Source organism: Corylus avellana, chromosome 1, assembly GCF_965113065.1.
Source record: "Corylus avellana chromosome 1, dhCorAvel1.hap1.2, whole genome shotgun sequence".
Lineage (NCBI taxonomy): Eukaryota > Viridiplantae > Streptophyta > Magnoliopsida > Fagales > Betulaceae > Corylus > Corylus avellana.
In genome coordinates, this window is record NC_142490.1 from 17,973,685 (window position 1) to 17,986,649 (window position 12,965).

Genomic DNA, 12,965 nt, shown 5'->3' on the forward strand with positions numbered 1-12,965 from the left:
CCAAATTCCATTGGACCCCGAAGATCAAGAGAAGACTACTTTCACTTGTCCTTTCGGTATGTTTGCCTATCGCCGTATGCCGTTTGGATTGTGTAATGCACCCGCCACTTTTCAGCGGTGCATGATCAGCATCTTTTCAGATATGGTTGAACGTCACCTGGAGATCTTCATGGATGACTTCTCAGTCTTCGGTTCATCATTTGAGGAGTGTCTACATCATCTCACATTGGTGCTGGTACGGTGTAAGGAGAATAATCTGGTTATGAATTGCAAAAAATGCCACTTCATGGTGAAACAAGAAATTGTTTTAGGGCATGTAATTTCCCATAAAGGTATCGAGGTTGACAGAGCTAAGGTTGATCTAATCTCTAACCTTCCGCCCCTGCGGACAGTTAAGGAAATTCGATCGTTTCTGGGACATGTTGGGTTCTACAAAAGATTCATCAAGGACTTTAGCAAGAGAGCAAGACCTCTATGTAATCTATTGGCAAAAGATGTTCCTTTTGATTTCAATGACAAGTGCCAGACAGCCTTTGAGATTCTGAAGAAGACCTTAACTTCTACACCAATCATTCAGCCACCTAATTGGGGGGTTCCATTTGAGATAATGTGTGATGCCTCCGATTATGTTGTGGGAGCCGTTTTGGGTCAACAAGTAGAGAAGATTCTGCATGTCATACACTATGCCAGCAAGACTGTGAATGATGCACAACTCAACTACTCCACCACTAAAAAAGAGTTGTTGGCTGTAGTGTTTGCTCTGGATAAGTTTAGATCTTACTTGCTAGGGTCTAAAGTCTTAGTCTACTCGGATCATGCTGCATTGAAATATCTTTTGTCAAAGAAAGATGCTAAATCTCGTCTCATCGGGTGAATTCTGTTGCTGCAAGAGTTTGATATTGAAATTCGGGACAAGAAGGATTCCAAGAATGTGGTAGCTGACCATTTATCCAGACTGGTTGTGGACTTCAATGAAAATGCTATGCCGATTGCTGAGACATTCCCTGATGAACAACTTATGCACATCTCTCAAACTCTTGCACCATGATTCGCAGATATAGTGAACTACCTTGTCACTGCCCAAATGCCATCACATTGGACAAGGCAAGACAAATCAAGATTCTTGGCTGGGGCGAAGTACTCCTTTTGGGATGATCCTTACCTATTCAAATACTGCCCAAATCAAATTATATGGAGATGCATTCCTAAAAATGACCAGCAAAATGTCCTATCTTTTTGCCATGATCATGCATGTGAAGGCCACTTCAGTCCACAAGGTAGTGAACTACCTTGTCACTGCCCAAATGCCATCACATTGGACAAGGCAAGACAAATCAAGATTCTTGGCTGGGGCGAAGTACTCCTTTTGGGATGATCCTTACCTATTCAAATATTGCCCAGATCAAATTATATGGAGATGCATTCCTAAAAATGACCAGCAAAATGTCCTATCTTTTTGCCATGATCATGCATGTGAAGGCCACTTCAGTTCTAAAAGACCGCGGCGAAGATTCTTCAAAGTGGATTCTATTGGCCCTCCATTTTTCGTGATGCCCATGCCTACTGTTCAGCCTGTGATAAATGCTAGAAGTTGGGGAGCATTGGAAGAAGGAATATAATGCCGTTAAACTCAATCCTTATTGTGGAGCTGTTTAATGTTTGGGGCATCGATTTCATGGGGCCCTTCCCTAATTCTAATGGGTATCTTTTCATTCTTATGGTGGTGGATTATGTTTCCAAGTGGGTGGAGGCCATTGCCTGCAAGACTAATGATCACAGAGTCGTATTGCAATTTTTGAAGGGAAATGTGTTCGCATGTTTTGGGACACCACGTGTCATCATCAGTGATGGGGGGTGATGTGGTATTTTTGTGACCAAAAATATCAATTATAAAAATTACCACTCGCAATAGGACGAATCTTTGTAGGATACGGCTATATTGAGGGTGTCGAACCTCAAGGACTGCAGGAGTTTAATTATCAAAATTGAAAAAATTAAAGTTAACTTAATTAAAAGGAGATTTGATTTGATTTGCTTAAAAACTAAAGTGCATGAAAATAAAAAGAGTAAATATATGAGAGAGAGAGAGAGTAGGGTATTGATTTCACCACGATCCGCACATCAATGGTTAACCATATTTAATTCTAGCAATTCATTCTATGCATATTATAATTTAAAAAAGAAAACATATGAAAATAGTTTCATGCAATCAACGGAATAGTATAACCCATCTTCGGTTGGCATGGATCGTCTACCTAAATTACACTAAACTAGGGTGTAGTACGATCCGTCTTTCCTACGTATGGTCTATCTAACCCTATTGATTACATGCCAATTAAGAACCATTGTATAACCATCATTCTTATAATCACAGAAAATAAGAATGATTTGAGTTCAATAATAGTAAAATAATTTCTAAGACAAGATAAGAATTTTACTAATATCGAATTGGAATTAAAGAACAATTGCAATTAATATGAAGAACAGAAATCAATTGTAGCAATCCTCAGAGTTATACAATCAACATGCATAAATTGAAAAACTAGAAATTAAATACAATCAAACCATTGTGCTTGGAAAAGGTTACATCAATACCCCACAATTGGGTTTAGCTGCTCATGATCCTCTAAGTTCCAAAGACAATTTTACTGAATTTTTTCCTAGAAAGCAGTGTGTCTGTTTACAATGTTTAGAGCCCTATTTATAGGGATTAGGAGAACCCTAAAAACAATAAAATTTCTCAGAAAATCGGAGGTCAGTCTCCCAGTCCAATTGGGAGACTAAAAACCAAGTCCATGCTGGAAAAGGATTGCTGCCGTGCTGTACACGCCCGAGTGCGCTCGATCCGAGGTTTTGTGCGCTCGAGCTTAGCTGTTGTGCGCACGAGCGCATGCATGCGCTCGATCCCTGGCCGCAGACGCTCGAGCGCAGGTGCACTCGATCCTAGGAATGCTGCGCTCGATCCTAAATCCAGAATGCTCAGCTTTTTTCCCTTTTAAGCCCAATTTTCAATGGTTTGTCAAATAAGACCTGAAACACAAAAACAAAACAAAATCAAACAAATAACAATGCTAAGAAATTAACATATGTAAATTAAGGGGCTTGAATGTGCAACATTCGGCGCTTATCAGGGAGAAGCATTTCTGCAACCGATATTTTGAGCAACTCATGAAAAAGTACGGTATTACTCATAAAGTTGCAACTCCCTTTCATCCTCAGACAAGTGGGCAAGTTGAGATATCCAACAGAGAAATCAAGAGGATATTAGAAAAGACGGTGAACCCGACGAGGAAGGACTGGCCTCTTCAACTCAATGACGCTCTGTGGGCATACCGAACTGCATTCAAGACTCCAATTGGCATGTCTCCCTACCGACTTGTGTATGGCAAGGCTTGTCACCTCCCTGCGGAATTGAAGCACCGAGCTTATTGGGCTATAAAGCAACTGAATTTCAGCCTCACCAAGGCTGGTGAGCAAAGGAAGCTACAGCTAGATGAATTAGAAGAATTGAGGAATGATGCCTATGATTGTGCCAAGCTATACAAAGCTCCGATGAAGAAGATTCATGACCAAAACATTTTGAGAAGATCGTTTGAAATTGGTCATAAAGTCCTCCTTTACAACTCACGTTTGCATCTGTTTCCAAGAAAGCTCAAATCCCGATGGACTGGACCATTCATAGTGTGTGTAGTTTCTACTCATGGAGCCATCGAGATCAAGGATCCTAAGAATGGAAGTACTCTCAAGGTCAATGGTTAGCAGTTGAAGCCGTTCTTGGAACTAGAAATTTCGGAGAGTGAGGAATTGCCTTTGGAAGATCCTATGTCGTCTACTTAATCATCAGTGGTGAAAAGTCTGGCTGAAGATTGTAAACTTAGCGCTTATGGGAGGCATTCCTTTTTCCTTTTATTTTTAGTCATATGTTTTTTGTTTTGTTTATGTTCATTTTTTGGTTATTTTTGTCTTTTTGGTTATTTTTGTATTTTTAGTAAGTTTGGGGGTCGTCTCTTTGCTCACTCTGGTTCCTTACACCTCTCGGTAATGTATTTCTATACTACACATTGAGGGCAATATGTAATTTAAGTTTGGTGGTATGGAAAAACACTTTGTGTATTTATTTTTGTTCTCATTTGTTTGTCATTTTGTGTTAAAAATTTTGAAAAAAAAAAAAATTTGGTGCTATGTTGTTGTCAAGTTTGAGTTAAAGTGTAACTGTGATTTGCATTTCATTAGCTTGCTTAAAAGGTTGAACATCGTCCTTATGTCATTAGGAGTTTGAGTCTTTTGACTTATTTTTTGGTAAAAGAGATTTCACTTGTTTTTAGATAAATTTTTATGGGCACATTAGCATGTTTTTCTATGAGGTATAATGTTTGAGCTTAAGCTTGTTCTTTTTGAAGTTTGTTGGATGACCTATTGATGAATAATCATTGGCTTGCAAGATTATAAAAATAAATAAATAAATAAATAAGAGAAGAAAAAAGAAAAGAAAGATCATGTTGAGTTTTCCGCTGAGTAACTGGACCTCTTGCCTCATTAAGCATTAAGTGTTCACGTCAAAAGGTGTGAAATTTAGTGTTGATTTAAGATATGGCTAGTCTGGCTTCATAGCCTCTTTGACTTAAGTTACTAAGCCCGTAGGGATGTTCTACATCTAATGCCCTAAAGCCACTTAGCTTGGGAGTCATTGGCCTAACACTTGTTACATGGGTCAACTAAAAAGCTTAAGGGAGTTAGACATTGTAGAGCCTATAAAAAAAAATAAAAAATAAAAATAAAAAAATGCATATCTTACCTTGGTTGTTTTATTTGATAGAGATTTTTACAAATTTTATGGAACTTGTCTCGAGTTTAAACTGAAAGCTTCATGATTGTATGCTAATTACACTTTACACTTTTCAGAACATATGAGGTCTAAATTGTCCATTTATGAGTGAATTGATTTTGGATTTCCTATTGACTGTGATGAAGGTGTTTATCTTTTTAAGCTTGTTCATGAATAAGAACTATGGTTTATGTGAAAATTCTTTCTTGTTAACATAGTGCACAATGTTTGTGGGTATCATTCCTGTTAAGCCCTCACGAGACTTCACTCGTCCACTAGTGATGTCTAGGGGTTTAAAAGGCTTGTTGCATATGCTAAATGAATCGTCTCTCCCACAAAAGAGGATTTATGTTTCTTGCTTTCATTTTATTTTTTGTTTTATTTTGCTACAGGACTAGCAAAATATAAGTTTGGGGGTGTTTGATAAGTGTCAAATATTGCATATTTAGACCCCTTTATTTACATTAATTAATCTTTTAGCTGTGTCGTTATTTAATGTTTTGTGTTAGTTTTGTGTTTTTGGTGTTTTGTAGGTAGTTGAAGAAAAACTACAGCTTTAAAGGAAAAAATGCAAAGTTTGGAAGAAAACATACTTTGAGAAGACCTAGATGATGTGGTTAAGTTTAACCAAATCCAAGAAAAAGGTTAAATGGGATTAAAGATCAAATTAGATTAAATTTCAGATTGGATAAGATTTTGGATCCAAATTCAAATTTTGTACATCTCTCAGTATTTTGACCATAACTTTCTGCTCAAATATCGGATTGAACTGACTCAAGTGGCATTGGAAAGATTACTTAAAATACTACAATTCGTTGTGAAATATGATTTTCCTAATTCGGAAGGTTACTATGCCAAAATTGTCCTGTAATAAAAGGATACAAACCTGGACGAATTTTATCCGATTTTAACTTGTAAAACCCTAAGTTTTAGGTCTATAAATAGGGAATTACGAGATTAGTTTAGGGAGGCTACGAATTTCAAGATTACAGAGGAGAAAGAAGAGAGTTTAAGGTTTTCCTAGCTTTTGGATCTCTACTGTGTGATTCTTATTTGTAAGTACTCGATTTTACATTATGAATTCAATCAATTTTGTTTTGTCTTTCAATAATATGAGAGGCTAAACCTTCAACTAAGGTTGAAGATGAAGCATCACTTATGATTAAAAAATTTGTTTCATATATGTAATATTTTCCAATTTAATGGTTTAATTGCTCTATTGTTTTACTTCTAATCAATTGGATTGAATAATTATTGGATATCTTTTGTGATTCAAGGATACACTTGATGATTTAAGATTATTCAATACAATTGATTGCTTGTTTTTCTTTGTTAAAAATTGGATTTCCCATATGACTTATTCTCTGGATACAATTGATGTTTTGATAAAGATTGGATATTTTCTTGTGATTTACGGATACAGTTAATGATTTGATTGAATATTGGATTTCTTTTGTGATTTGGGTTATGAATGGATACATGGAATCTTTTGATTAATTTGTTGAAGCAATAGTAAAACAAACTTAAGATTTATATCTGAGAACTTTGGGGAATATTATAGATCGCGAAATTATGTTGTTATGAATTTGTGAGTGCGGATTCCGAAACCTTAGTGCTTTATCATAAGTTTTCAATCACTTTAAATTGTTTATGTTTTTACTTTTTCATTCAAACAAAAATTTCTCTCAAAAATTTGGAACTAGATTAAGGTTTAATTAGTTTAGATTTAAATTGCTCTTTTAAAATACAATTCTCTGTGGGTTCAACCTCGCACTTGCAATCCATTAACTCAATCGATTCGTATACTTGCGAGTTAAATAAATTTGCACAACAGCCATCCAAAGAGAAAAATTTTTAACTTACAAAATAAGGAGAAAGTTTCACCACCATGAGCTTTTGACAAGTATATCAAATAAAAAGTCAAATCTTATCATACTAGGGCCTAGCTACTCTTATCCTATACATTTCTCTTTGTAAAACTTTTTGTACAAGTTTGACACAGTGAAATAAATTCGTTTTGGAATATGATCTTTTGATTTATTTGTTTAACTATTTTGTTTCTTTTTCTCTTTGAGAAAGTGTCCTTAAACTTTTGGTGATTATTACAAAAGAGAAAGCATGAATTTTTTTTAAGCCCTAGGTTCAACTAGCATATGGTCAATTTGAAAAAATATGACTAGTAAAAAAAAAAAAAAACTCATTTGATTACCTAACAGACCTCACAAACAAAGTTAAGCAAAACCTCAATTTAAGCTTAAATGTGTATAAGAGATAAAGAATAGGCAAAATGTACCACATAAACTCAGGTTTTAGGTAACCACAAGAACAAGTCCATTGAGGGAATTTTCATCTCATGCATATTAAAAACATTCCAAAACACAAGGAATTAAATCCATGAAAGAAACATGAGAAATTAATAGAATTAAATCCATGAAAGAAACATGAGAAATTAATGGACTATCTAGGTGCATAAGACAAACGAAAGAAAAGAAAACAATCAAAGTAACATATTTTTGTCTTTTAGAAATTTTTCACAAAAGAAATGCACACAAACGAAAACAAATGAAAAACAAAAAAAAAATAAAAAATAAAAAGCTTGAATTGAGATTACAACAGGCAATAAATGAATGTCCTTTAGCATTAAACTTTCATCACATCTTATAGGTCTCATTACAAAATAATAATTTGGTTTAATAACTACTTATAGGTCTTCACAAGACATTACACATTCATGAACATTTGGTTAGCAAGTAGACAAAAATCTTGGTGGTCCGCACACAACATCTCATCTATAAGCCTTTCAAAGATCATGATATATAAATTTCTTGAAAAGCCCTTTATGAATATACCTCATAACAAGAATATCAAAACTAACATGTATACACTCTTCACACAAAAAGTGTAACAACAAAAAAAAAATTGCAATGCATAAACTAGAAAGCAAAAACAAAAAAAAATACAAAGAAAAGAAAAACAACATGCTCTAGGATTTCCAAAAATAAGCAAAACAGCTAATCCTTGGCATGTTATTGACTCACCTAAATTAAGGTGAGATCACTACCACTCCCCTCAATGGATGAATGTTATCATCCTTCCTAACCCACTCTTGTACAATCTTAGAACCAGATTTATGACACATATAAGGTCTCAATTTAAAACAATTTAGTCGAATATGACCAACTTTGCCATAATGATGACATGTGGGAATAAGCCTTTGAGAAGGTTGTCTTTTATAAGGAAGGATATATTTAGACTTTGACCTAGGTAAACACGACTCTATATCACATTTTTCTTTCTTAGGGGCAGTCAGGTTTTTCCAAATTCTTTGGGAGTTAAACTGAAAACAATTTGGTCTGATGTGACCAATAATCCCACAATGGTGGCATGTAGGAACAAACTTAACTAGAGTTTGTTTCTTAGAAGAAGTCTTGAATTTGGGCTTCACACAATTATTCAAACACGAAGTTTTGCCCTTATCCAAACGGATTATATTAGCCTTGACTTCTTTAACATTCACAGGCTTAACAAACAAGGTCTTTCTTTCAGATTTAGAAGCATGTGAAGTAGAGCTACCAACATTATCAACAATCATACCATGCTTGTTATCAACACAGAAAAGCTTTTCTGATTATCACTAGAGGATTTTTGTGAGTTCTTTAGAAACTTTCAAATCATTCTCAAGTGATATATTCTTTTCAACAAACATAAACATCTCAGAATTTAAAGAATCAATCAAGGCATGTGATTTAGACAATTTGATCATCAAAGATTCTTTTTCCTGTTCTACATTTTTAAAATTTTCACAAATCTTTTTGTATTTGTAGGATAGTTGACTATACTCATCAGATATAATCTTGTACACATAGTTAAGAGCATCAAAACTAAAAGAGTCAAACTGAGATGTATTCATAGTAAAAAGGAGTCAAGGATCTCACTCAGGAATTTAAGCCAAACAAAATAAACCCGCTCTAATACCAATTGAAAAACGCTATGCCGACTCCTAAAACTTGTTTATCATAATTTATGTGGAATTAATATTATGAAGCAATAAACAATTCAATCACCCAAAATATATAAAGCAATAAAGAGGCAGACACAGATATTTTAGTTACGAAGAGGAAACCTTTTAGAAACCGATCTAAAAGTAAAACCTCTCCGGGGCAGCCAAACCCAGGAAATCATTATCAAAAGATTATCCAGAGATTACAAACACTAGGAACACTTACAACCCTTTGCAAGACCTTGGCTCTGTAAGATCGACAAGCCTACAACTCGTCTCCTTGCTCACAATCTTCTTCAACGTGATTCTCCTTTACCGGACCCTTCCGATAGACTTCTCAACCGTAGATTTATCAAAGGAATAACTAAAACTCTAAGAGATTAAATTTAACGCTCACCACATATGATCTCTCTTAGCATAGCCTCCGACGAACTATCTGGGAGCGAAAATTCGTGCCTCTCTCTTCTATAATGATGTATATATATCAGTATATCAAACCCTAGACATGACACACTTAAAATCACGTTTTTTGGCCTAAAACTTATGGGGTGTCCGGACAGGTTAATGGGCTGTCCGGACAGGGCTTTGCGGAGCAGAAACATAATTTCTGGAACTGTTGTCCAGACATGGGGAAAGCCTGTCCGGACAGGACATGCAATGGGTGAAACAGTATTCTGGAAATGCTGTCCAGTCTTGATCAACAGCTCCAATCGATGAGCGTTTGTGGTCCAATTGAGCTGAAATTCTGCAAGGACGTTCATGACACATGAATCTACATTATGAACGATGGAGATTGGATTATGAGCATTCTATATCAGTGTTTGAGCTCATGAACAGTAGTCTCTGTATTTTGCAACTGAATTAAGCCAACACAAGAACTAACAATTAACTCCAGCTTGTGAGAAGAGATTAGAAGCACATTTAGCTTGAGAGAAATAGTAACCATCTGAATCAAAAGACACTTCAAATCCAAGAAAGTAGTTGAGAGAGCCCAAATCTTTCATCTACAATTGTTGGATCAAGAAATGTTAAAGGTTATGAATGCCGGCAATATCATCTCTCGTAATAATCATATCATCAACATATAGTAAAAAAAGAATAAGGGTAGCATTAGATCGCCAAGTAAAAAAGTGAAGAGTCGTAGGAGTTAGAAGCAAACCCAATTTGTTCGATAGTAGAGTTGAATTTTGCAAATCAAGCAAGTGGAGTCTTTTTGAACCCATACAATGCTCGGTGGAGCCGGCAAACATTTTGTGGCGAATGAGTGTATCCAGGAGGTGGCTGCATATAAATTTCTTCACTAAGATCATCATTGAGAAATGTATTTTTCACATCCATCTAAAAAAGATTCCAACGACGCATAGAGGCAATGACAAAGAGAGATCGAACAGGGGTAAGTCAAGTCACCAATAGTGCAAATGTCTCCTCATAATCAATTCCATACTCCTGATTGAACCTCTTAGCCATAAGACGTGCGTTGTATTGCTCAACAAATCCATTAGATTTGGTCTCAATCTAATACCATGTTAAAATAACTAGAGAAAATAGAACTTTGAACTGAATACTATATTTCTATATCTTTGAACTATATACAAGAAAGACATATTCATAGTTGAATAAGGCTAATTAAAATAGGAAATACAATGAAGGAATATTTAGTGGACAATATTACAGAATAAAATCAACATATATAAGGAAATATAATCAACATAGACATGAAAATAAACCTGCAAGCAAACAGCATAATATATTGTGAATATATTCTAACAGACACAATATAGAAGACATGATAAGAGCATTAGACCAAAAAAAAAACTCCATGAATAATAGATTGATACACTCCCTTAGCAAATCAATCCAACCTGATGGAGTGCAATGCAGTTTCTGTCAGGGCTTGAGGATTTATTACAATACTGATCATGATCAGCATTTCACAAAAACTGAGGAAATGGAGTTGGACCAAGTCTGACAACTTGTAAAGGGTTCTAACAGAATTAAACACGTAGTTAGAGATAACATAGTATCTCTATATTATTTAATAATTAATAGAAATAGAAGCAACCCTCCAGCTAGCCGTTGCATCTTCGTTCTCTTGGTTATTGTCCTCATCCCATTTTAAGCCTTTTGTCACGTAACAGGATAGTGCAAGAGAGAATATTGTGCGGCCGACAAGTAAAAGGAAACATATGAAATGTATTAATAAAGATAAAGAGATTAAAATTCAACCAAAATACATGACGTGGAAACTAAAATAAATCAACAGGTTAAGATTATTTGGTTATAAAACAGTGCACGCACAAAAGAAGTTCAAACAGAAAATACAGCAAGTGGTATTCCTTACTTATCCAATTATTTCTTCCCGTGTCCCTTCTGTTTGTTCTTATCCTTCTGTTTGTTCATATCGCTAGTACTGTGCTCATCCTTCTGTTTCTTCATGGTGTTAGCGAGGTCCTCCATCTGTTCGTTCATGATGTTAGCGAGGTTCTCCACCTGTTCGTTCATGATGTTAGCGAGGTCCTCCATACATTCCTTCATTTCTTTTAACCGAGTCTTTAACACTTTGAACTCAGCATCAAACTGCATCTTCATCTCCGTAAGCCGATCAGCTGCTATATTCAATAACAAATTATTCTTAGCTTTCTTTCTTTCGACTGACACCTTAAACGACATAAACTAACACCCACGTGCAGATTGATTGGAAGTTTCAATATGACAAATAGCCAACATATATAACATTCTTAATTTGGTGCCAGCGCTTGTCTCACCAATACATCACGAATGGCGCACACCGGCCAGATCGATAATGCTCAACAAGTCCCATGTAGGTTTAATACGTCTAAAAGCTAGCTAGCTAGCCTTAAAACACCCCAAATCACATAACACGAAAATTATATATGCAAACACACGCACACATATCCCAAGTTTCAATATGACAAATATATATAGCTGATGATTAATTGGAAGGAAAAACCTGGTGTTCGGCTTGGACTTGCCTCAGCACCTGTCCCGGGCGCCAAGTCCTTCTTCGAAGGTCCTTTATCCATTTTGTCCTTGTAGAATCAGTAAGTCTAATTAATATAACTTACTATATATATATATATATATATATATATATATATATATATATATACTCATCAGCCTATTAATATAACTTAATAAAAGAAAAATACAATTATAAAAATTTTGAAAGATAATTTGATTACTTAAGTGTAAATTGAGAAAATAAATTCATGTGAAAGTAATACTATTTAATAGACTCTTATACGACTGTCATATTATATAAAAAAAAATTAAAGATAAAAGATAAAAGAAAACATAAAATCGAAAATATGAATTAAACCCTTTCATCACTGCCAAGCTAAAGTACAAAGGACCTCTCACTGAATCTTTGTTTCACATCACTAACGAAAGAAGATGACATACTAAGGAACTAGGTTTCAGGTGAAATACTGAAAATATATATACCAAAATTAAGAAAATATAGAAAAGTTGTTTTTGTTTTGACTATTTTTCTGGTTCTTTTTATATTTTTTGGCCGTTAAAGAAAAATGAGATTTCTATATATGTCTGAGGATTCAGTTCATATTGTGAAACGCTTCATGATCACCTACATCCAATAGATAATTAAACTAGATCTCTATCAAACATATTCCTTGGACAAATTAATTTCAACATGCCATATATTTTACACCCAAAAAAATCATAATGTAAAGAAATATATACCTGAACAGAGAAGATAATCACTCAAGAATACCACTCGATCTCTCTCAGCAAATCAATCCAATTACCTGAAGGATTGCAAATGCAGTTGCTCTCAACCCTTCAATATTTATAGAAAAAACCTAAGAGAGCATTACTAATTAATAATTATAACAAAGTCAATGCAATAAGCTGGCTTTTCATTTCTTTTTTCCTTAAGATTAATGTTAGGTACCATCTTTTTATTCTCTTAAAATCATTTTAAAGTTGATGTGGCTTTTAAAATCACCATTAAATTTTAGAAGAATTATACTTGAATTTTGATCCAATGGTGATTTTGAAAGTCACATCAGCTTTAAGAGAATTTTAGGAAGATAAAAAGATGTTACTTAGCATTACTCGAAACATATATATAAATTCGTCCAGGAAAAAAAAGGTAAT